The sequence below is a fragment of the Orycteropus afer genome, unplaced genomic scaffold (assembly GCF_000298275.1).
Source record: "Orycteropus afer afer isolate SDZICR_OR568_19922 unplaced genomic scaffold, OryAfe1.0 scaffold00099, whole genome shotgun sequence".
In the NCBI taxonomy this organism is placed as follows: Eukaryota; Metazoa; Chordata; class Mammalia; order Tubulidentata; family Orycteropodidae; genus Orycteropus; species Orycteropus afer.
This window is the reverse complement of record NW_006921686.1, coordinates 3058610-3067351: the sequence shown is the minus strand read 5'-3', so window position 1 is coordinate 3067351 and position 8742 is coordinate 3058610.

Sequence of the window (8742 nt, the reverse complement as noted above, 5' to 3'; positions counted from 1 at the left end):
TAAGTCCAAGTTCAAAGTGCCAGTCTCTAGGGTCTGGGAGAAAGCCCCTCAACCTTGGGGTCCAGCTCTGCCTCCTGCTCCCGGCCCACTGGAGCTAGAGTCATTTCTTCACTCAGACAGCTGCTGGCTGCTGAGGCTGACAAACCCAAGGTTGACGAGTAAAAAGGCACAGTCCCGATGTTACCAAACCACATGGCAGGCCATTAATTCAAGTCCATTGTAAGTCCCAAGGTCGGCAGAGCATAGCAGGCTGTGAGCAACAACACGGCTACATGCAGGGTCCAAGCGTGCCACAGGCTAGAGACCATTCCCAAGGCTTCTCCTTATAGACAGGAAGCAGACCACATCCCTAAGGCAGCTACTCAGCTGCTTGTGGTAGATGCCACCATGGAGTTGATTGCCAGTCTCCTCATGGGGAATAACTACCACCAGCTGCCGAGCCACTCAGCCAGGCTCAGCCAAGTTGACCCACAAACATAACCACCACACTTGGTAAGTGGAGGGTCAGCAAAGAAGGGGAAGGCCCTCAACGAGATGGATTGACACAGTGGCTGCAACAATGGGCTCGGGTATAGCAAGGATTGTGAGGCTGGCACGGGACCGGGCAGGGTTTCATTCTGTTGTACACAGGGTCGCTGTGAGTCGGAGCCGCTCGACGGCACCTAACAACAACAACAACAACAACACGTATATGCCACCTTGTGCTGCCCATCACCTGTTGATGGGCGTTTCGCTTGTATCCCCCTTTTGGCTGGTATGAAAAGTGCTGCTGTGATCACTGGTGGGATTCATGTTACATCTGACCCCTGTCACTGGGAGGAACTAGCACCATGGCCACACATAACCTCAAGAGAGGCTGGGCATATACTCTAGCTGTGTGCCCAAGAAGAGGAAGTAGTTTGATGAACACTGGCATTGTTACAGGGGGTCCTGGGTGTGTGGACTGCACCCCTGGCACTGTCAGAATGGGTGACACCAAAATGACCTCAGGGCCCAGCGGTGGCAGGGCCGGTGGCCCTGTGTTGCAGCAGGAGAACCCACCGAGGCAGTGGTGTCCCTAGGGTTGGTGTCACCCATCACTCAGTCTGGTAACTAGTCATAACCTCCTCGGCCCACCCAGTGCAGGAATTCATCACACACACTTCGCCCACCCCCTTACCTGCCAGTCAGGCAGCAGGGACCTGTGGCCAGAGAGGAGGTTCTCTGCCTTGGCCAATGGGAGAGGCGAGGAGCTGCAGAGAGCCCTGGGAGTGGGGGTGGGTGGGGGTGGTTTGGGGGCATTAGGAAGGCTGGGGAGGTGGGGCCGGGAGGGATGGGGCAACCTGAAGCTAGGCCATGCACTGGGAACAGGGATCGGACACTCCGCCCAGGAGGGAGTGGTTTCCAATTTGCCCCGCCCACAGGGGGGTGACACCATGAGGTCCACACTGGGGGACACCAACTCTAACGACACCACTGCTGATAATATAATTATTATGGAAGCAGATTGACAGGCCTTTTTTCTGCAGTGCCACTGGCTGGATTCGAACTATCAACTTTTATTCATTTATTTGTGCTGTTGTTGAGAATATATGCAACAGAACATACCCAAGTCAACAGCTTCTCCATGTCCAGTTCAGTGACACTTCGAGTTGTGCAACCATTTTCACCCTCTTTTTGCGGTTGTCCCTCCCTCACTCACATAGGCTCACTGCCCTCTAAGGTTCCTAACTAATCTTTTGAGTTGCGGTTGTCAATTTGATCTCCCCACATAGATAAATTAAAAAAACAAAAACCCACTGCCATCAAGTTGATTCCGACTCACTGTGACCCCCATTGGGTTTCCAAGGCGGTCAATCTTTACAGAAGTGGATTGCCTCATCTTCCTACCACAGACCAGCTTGGGGGTTTGAACCTCAAACCTGGTTAGCAGAGAAATGCCTTAGGCACGACGCCACCAGAGCTCCCACATTCTTTAGTAGTTAAGCTAAACTACTGTTTGGTTTTAAAACTTCAGGGGATATTTTTGGTTTAAGGTTTAAAGATGACCTCAGGGCAATAATTTCAGGGTGAACCACCGACCTTTAGATTAATTCGTAGCCGAGTGCAAACGGTTTGCTGTGCTTACTGACCTTTCTAGCTTCAAGGGAGGCTGAAATATATGGTCTTTAGATGGTAGTCGTGTTCATCTTAAACTTGACAGGTTCTGTAGCTAAAAAGAAGGGGAGTGTTAAACATAGAAGAAAGGTTGAAGAGGTTTGGCATCTTGCGGAGGCGCGCAGGATATGGTGAGAAATGTGGTTTCCAGGGTGAAAGAGGAGGAGCTGGTTCATTCGAAGGGACCAATCTGTGGATCTGGCTGTGGCTGAAGGCTGAGCTCTGTCCTGTCCCCAGAGTTAGTATCTGGGGATGGAGTGCGGTTGTTGTTGTTACGTGCCATCGAGCCAGCCCCGACTCATAGTGACCCCTCCTTGAGTTTCCGAGGCAGTATCACTACGGAAGTAGATTGCCCCATCTTCCTTCCGAGGAGTAGCTGGTGGGTTTGAACCGCCAGCCTTCTGGTTAGCAGTCAAGTGCCTTAGCCACTAGGCTACCAGAGCTCCCGTGGAGTGTGGTACTGTGGTCCTTGTCTTCAGTGACCTGGTGCTGCTGCTGGGGCCCTCACTAGGTGGTGCCAGAATTCCTGACCTATGGAAACTGTGAGATGATAAACAGGCATTATTTTAATTTGACTGCTAACCAGAAGGCTGGCAGTTCAAACCCACCAGCCATTCCTCGGAAGGAAGGTGGGGCAATCTACTTCCGTAGTAATACAGCCTCGGAAATCCAAGGAGGGGTCGCTATGAGTCAAATCAACGCGATGGCAGTGAGTTTGGTTTTTGGTTTTAAGTTGGTGGGAAGGAGCCCTAGTGAAGCAGTGGTTAAAGCAGTGGTTCGAACCCACCAGCCTCTCTGTGGGAGACAGATGAGGTCGTCTGCTTGGATAAAGATGACAGCCTGGGAGATCCTACGGGGTTGATATGAATCAGAATCGACTCAATGACAGTGAGTTTGGCTTTTGGTTTTTGGTGTGTACTTAGAAAAAATATGATCAAAATGAATGTGTGAGATTCTTAGTAGTTTTTCACTTTTAGAATTCACTCTTTTGATGCTTCTCTTTTCCTTTCCTCCTTTCCTTTCCCTTCACAATGAACTTTTCCATGTTATATCTCGTCTCTTCACTCATTTTTTTCATGCTATCATAGTTGTAAACTATGTAGAGCTATATAGCTTAAACCGTATGGAATTCTCTTTTATTCATACTGTGAAGTAACAGCTTAAATTTTTGTTTTTCCTGATGATCCTAACCAGCTGCCCGTGAGTGGATTCTGACTCACAGCGCCCCTAGAGGACAGAGTGGAACTGCCCCACAGGGTTTCCAAGGCTTTACTCTTTACAGAAGCAGACTGCCTCATCTTTCTTCCATGGAGCAGCTAGTGAATTTGAACCTCAGACCTTTTGGTTAGCAGCTGAATGCTTTAACTACTACACTATCAGAGCTCCTCCACTGATCCCAGCAGTTCTGTGTAGTAGCTGTATTAGTGACTCATTGGTGTGTAACAAATTACCTCCAATGTTTATTATCTCACATAGTTTCTGAGGGTCAGGAATCTGGGAGCAGCCACACTGGGGAGTTTTGACTCAGGGTCTCTCATGGAGTTGTGATTAAGATGTTGGCTGGGGCTGCATTAGTCTGAAGGCTTGACTGGGGCCAGAAGATCCGCTTCTAAGATGGTTCACTCACATGGCTCTTGGCTGGAGGCCTCAGTTTCTCACCACATACACCTCTCCACAGTGCTGATCATGGCATAGTGTGTTAGTTATCAAATACTGCTATAACAAAAATACCACAAGTTTGTTAAAGGCACCCGCTTGTGGAGTATGTCTGTCACAGCCGCACTAGAGAACCAAGACATGTGTCTTCTTAACGTTAACAGTTAAGTGACCTTCATTCCCTCTTCCTCCTTCGTGATGACTGAGAAGTGGCAATGGCATTCCAGCTGCCTGGACACAGCGATGGAGACCACATATGGAAGACGACAGAGGACCCTACCAGCCCTGGACGACCTCACGGAGCAATGTTGATACTGCGTCAGCTTCAGGAGACAACTTCGGAGAAGTGAGGTGTGAACAAACTGCTTTGGGAGAGAAACGTTGGGAAAAGATGGAAAAAAAAAAGTTGCCATTGAGTTCACTTCACCTCATGGTGACCCATGTATATCAGAGTCATACTGTTCTCCATGGGGTTTTCACAGCTGGTTTCTGAAGATGATCACCAGGCCTTCTGCGGTGCCTCTAGGTGGGTTTCAACCATCGACCTTTCAGTTAGTAGGCAAGCGCTTAACTGTTTGAGCCATCCAAGAAAAGAACGCTGTTGTTGTGAGATGCCAGAGTCAATTTCAACTCATAGTGACCCTGTGTGACAGAGAATTGCCCCACAGAATTTCCTAGGCTATGATCTTTACCCAAAAAAAAAGTGAAACTCACTGCCATCGAGTCAATTCTGACTCATAGCAACCCCCATTGGGTTTCCAAGGCTGTAAATCTTTACAGAATGGCTGATGGGTTATGAACCACCAACCTCTTGGTTAGCAGCTAAATGCCTTAACTACTATACTGCCAACAGGGAGCTCTGATGGTGCAGCGCCTAAGGCATCTGGCCGCTAAATAGAAGGTTGACGGGTCAAACCCACCAGCCACTCTGCAGAAGGAAGATGGGGCAATCTACTTCCACAAAGATTTACCATCTTAGAGACCCAATGGGGGTCGCTATGAGTCAGAATCAACTTGGTTGGCAGTGAGTTTGGTCTTCCTTCCTTCCTTCCTTTCTTCCTCTCCCTCCCTCCCTCTCTCTCTCTCTCTTTCTTTCTTTCTTTTTCCTAATCTTTACAAGAGCAGAGCTGCTGATCTTTCTCCTGTGGAATCACCAGGAGGGTTTGAACTGCCGACCTTTGGGTTAGCAGTTGAGCTACTTAACTTATGTGCTACCAGGGCTCCTAGAAAATGAATAGAAATATGTAAAGAAAGGGATTAAGAATGGTTTCCCAAGTGACAATTTAACTCTCTCCTTCTCTTTTCCCATGAGTTTTCCAGGAAAAATCTACACTTTTCTATGTGGCAGACTTCCTCCCACCACATCCTCCTGTCTTGCTAACCCAACTGGGTTTCTCCAAGTACCAGTAAAAATGTGCTCAGGGAAGGCGGGCCTTGCCCAGAGGGTGAACCCTGATAGGTCTGAACCTTGTCCATGTTTGCTAGTGATTGGTTGGGCATAATCATGTGATCCATTTGTGGCCAATAAAAGTTGAGAGAGCTAAAGGGAAACGTAAAAGAGTCCACGTTGTAGTTGGAGATTTTAACACTGTTCTCTCAGTACTTGCTAGAACAAATAGACAGAAAATCAATAATGATATAGACTTAAACAACATTATCAATTAATTTGATCTAATTGACATTTAAAGAAGACTCCATAAAATAACAATAATTGTTGTTGTTGTTGTTGTTATGTACCGTCGAGTCGGACCCGACTCATAGCGACCCCTCCTTGGGTTTCCGAGGCAATAACAACAATATACACATTATTTCCAAGTGTACACAGAATAGTATCCAATACTATATGCTGGACTGTAAAACAAGTTTTATTATATTTCAAAAAATTGAAATCATAGAATATGTTCTCTAATCACAAAAATATCTTGAATTTGATAGGAGAAAGTTAAAAAAAATTAATTATAAAAGCAACATTTTACACATGCAACTTTGGAAAGTGGGGAGAATAGATAACAGGGGACAATTACAGCCTCTGTTGCAGGAGATCATCATAATAGCCCTTAAACACTGATGGAACCGGGAGCCCTGGCGGCACAGTGGTTAAGTTCAAACCCACGCAGCTCCATGGAGAAAGACCCGGAAATTTGTTTCTGTAAAGAATACAGTCTAGAAACCTCTATGAGACAGTTTTACTCTGTCACATGGGATCGCTTTGAGTTGGAATTGACCCAACAACAACAACAACAACAGTGCAATGCAGTGGTTAATGCAGTGGAGTCTTCAGTCAAACTGCCTGGATTCAACTCCTGACTCTCTCCTACTACGTGACCTTGGACAACTTATTTTGCCCTTCTGTGCTTCATCAAGCCTCTCTACTTCTCTGGTCTCATCAAATCCCCAATCCACTGCCATGGAGTCAATTCTGATTCACAGGAACCCCGTAGGGCAGAGTAGGACTGCCCATAAGGTTTCCAAAGCTGTAAATCTTTACTGAAGCAGACTGCCTCATCTTTCTCCCATGAAGCAGCTGGTGGGATCAAACCGCCAGCCTTTTAGTTAGCAGCTGAATGCATTAACCACTACACCACCAGAGCTCCTCCATCTAATGCCAGTGGCAGTAAAACCATTTCATCAGCTGGAAGATGGAGATAATAAACCCATAGGAAGGTTGTGAGAATTAAATGAATTAATGCAAGGGCTTGGCACAGTATCTTGCAGAAAGTAAGTGTTCCAAAGTGTTAACTAGTGTTATCTGTATTATTTCACAGCCCCACATAATTCAGAAGCTAAAATCTGCCTCAGAGGAATTGAGACTCAAAAAGAGAAGGGAAAAGAGTGGGTGCTCTTCATTTTGCTTATTTGTTCAACAGATGCTGACTGAACACTTGGCCTTCCTTATTCCAGGGCTGTGTTGATGACCCAGACAGAGCTTAGCCTAGCTCATATACATCCAGAATTCTTTGGTTGCAAGTGACAGAAATTTAACTCAAACTAGCTTAGGATGGAAGAGAAAATTTAATGGCTCCTGTCATCAAAATTCCAGTGGGATGAGGTGCAGCTGGCCTCAAAAGTACTGGAACCAGGAAAATAAATGCTAACAGAACAAAGACACCTTAATCTCTCTCTTTCACTCTCTCTCTATCTACCATATCAGACTTACTCTCTTCCCCTCTAAACAGTTTCTTCTACAAGGTGAGGAAAGAAGGAGTGGGAAAATGCCCTCAGGTGTCTTCTCAGCATGTTGTTGTTGTTGTTATGTGCCCTCGAGGCAGTATCACTACGATAGTAGGATTGCCCAACCTTCCTTCCGAGGAGTGGCTGGTGGGTTTGAACCGCCAGCCTTCTGGTGAGCAGTCAAGTGCTTTAGCCACTATACTACCACAGCTCCTCTCAGCATAGGAAGACCTATTCCTCACCACCCAAGAGGATCAAGCTTTTTATCCCCAACTCCAAATCCAAAAACCCAGGGAAGGACTCTCATGGGCTCAGCCTACAGTCTGTTCCTATCTCTCAACCAATCATTGTGTCCAGGAGGTGGGGCATAAGGATTAGCCCAGTTTGACTCACAAATCCGTCCATTCACTGAGGTGGCGGAGGGGGCCCATAAGAGAGCGTAGCTCCTATGGTGTCCCTGAGTGATGCAAACTGTTAACATGCTCAGCAGCTAAGGGCAATGTTTGGGAGTTCTAGTGTAGTGCTTAAGGCACTTGACTGCTAACCACAAGGCTGGCGGTTCAAACCCACCAGCCACTCCTCAGAAGGAAGATTGGTCAATCTACTTCTGTAGAGATACTGCCTGGGAAACAAACCCAGGGAGGGGTCACTATGAGTTGAATCAACTCCACGGCAGTGGGTTTGGGTTTTTTAATTTTTTTGGGGGGGGAGGGCTGGTTTAATTTGTACACATGGAAAACACTGAGTTGGCAGATGTGTTATATACATAATTTTACACACACACACACACAAACCTATGGTGTACAGTTCTACTGTGACACTCGGGGTTGCCATGAGTCAGCACTGGTTCCCTACAAATGGAAGACGGGTATTATCTTGAGCTTCAGTTATAAAACAGACTCGGCTAACCTTCTCATCCTTTTCCTCCTCTACTTGGAACTCTGGAGCAAGGGGTGAAAAAGTTAAGTGGTCTAGTAGATGAATGGTCTCCCCAGCCCAGCCCACCAAAGGCATTTTCACGCGGCAGGAGCCCAATTCCTGCTTATTACAGGAATGACTCAGTTAATGTTCCCGGAAGTTGTCCTGGGACGGCCTCAATTTCAGACTCTGAGTAGGTAATGAGTAGACCTGGGATAGAGGGTCGGCACACGCGTGTAGTGTATTTTAAGATGCACAGACCCATCTAGGACCAGGAACTTTTAAGCGATCCTCGTCGCCTAGCCGGGCCCAGCTGGGGGCGGGGCTTCCAGACCCCAGCATTTTGGATTGAACCATCTTCTATCTATTAGAGGGGAGAGCTGAGAGAATACTTCTGCATCTCTCACCAGTCCTCTTACCACTCCCTAGCCATGAATACGATATCTTTGCTCCTATAACAGCCACACAGTTTCCGCTTTCGCCTTATGTTTCACGGTTCCACGTATCCACACATCTCAGGTTTCCCTACCACCACTACCCAGTGGCTCGCCCCAGTTTGACGCATTGCAGGGAAGGCCGGACCAATCGGAGCCGCGCTCTCATTTTCTCCATGGCCCGGGCCCAATAGCGACGCGGCTCACACAGAGACGCGTCACGCGCCGCCGAGCAGTGCCCTTCCGCCAGGGTGGAAAGTGGAGTGGGCACAGGGGGCGGGGCCCCGGTTACAGAAAGTAGTCCCGCGGCGGGAGTGAGCGCGCGCGCGGCCGGCGGTATATCCAGCACTGTGAAGCAGGGGAGACGGGGGCTCCAAGGGACCCGTCGGTCTGGTGGGGGGCGCGGAGGGATCCGTGGGGACCGCAG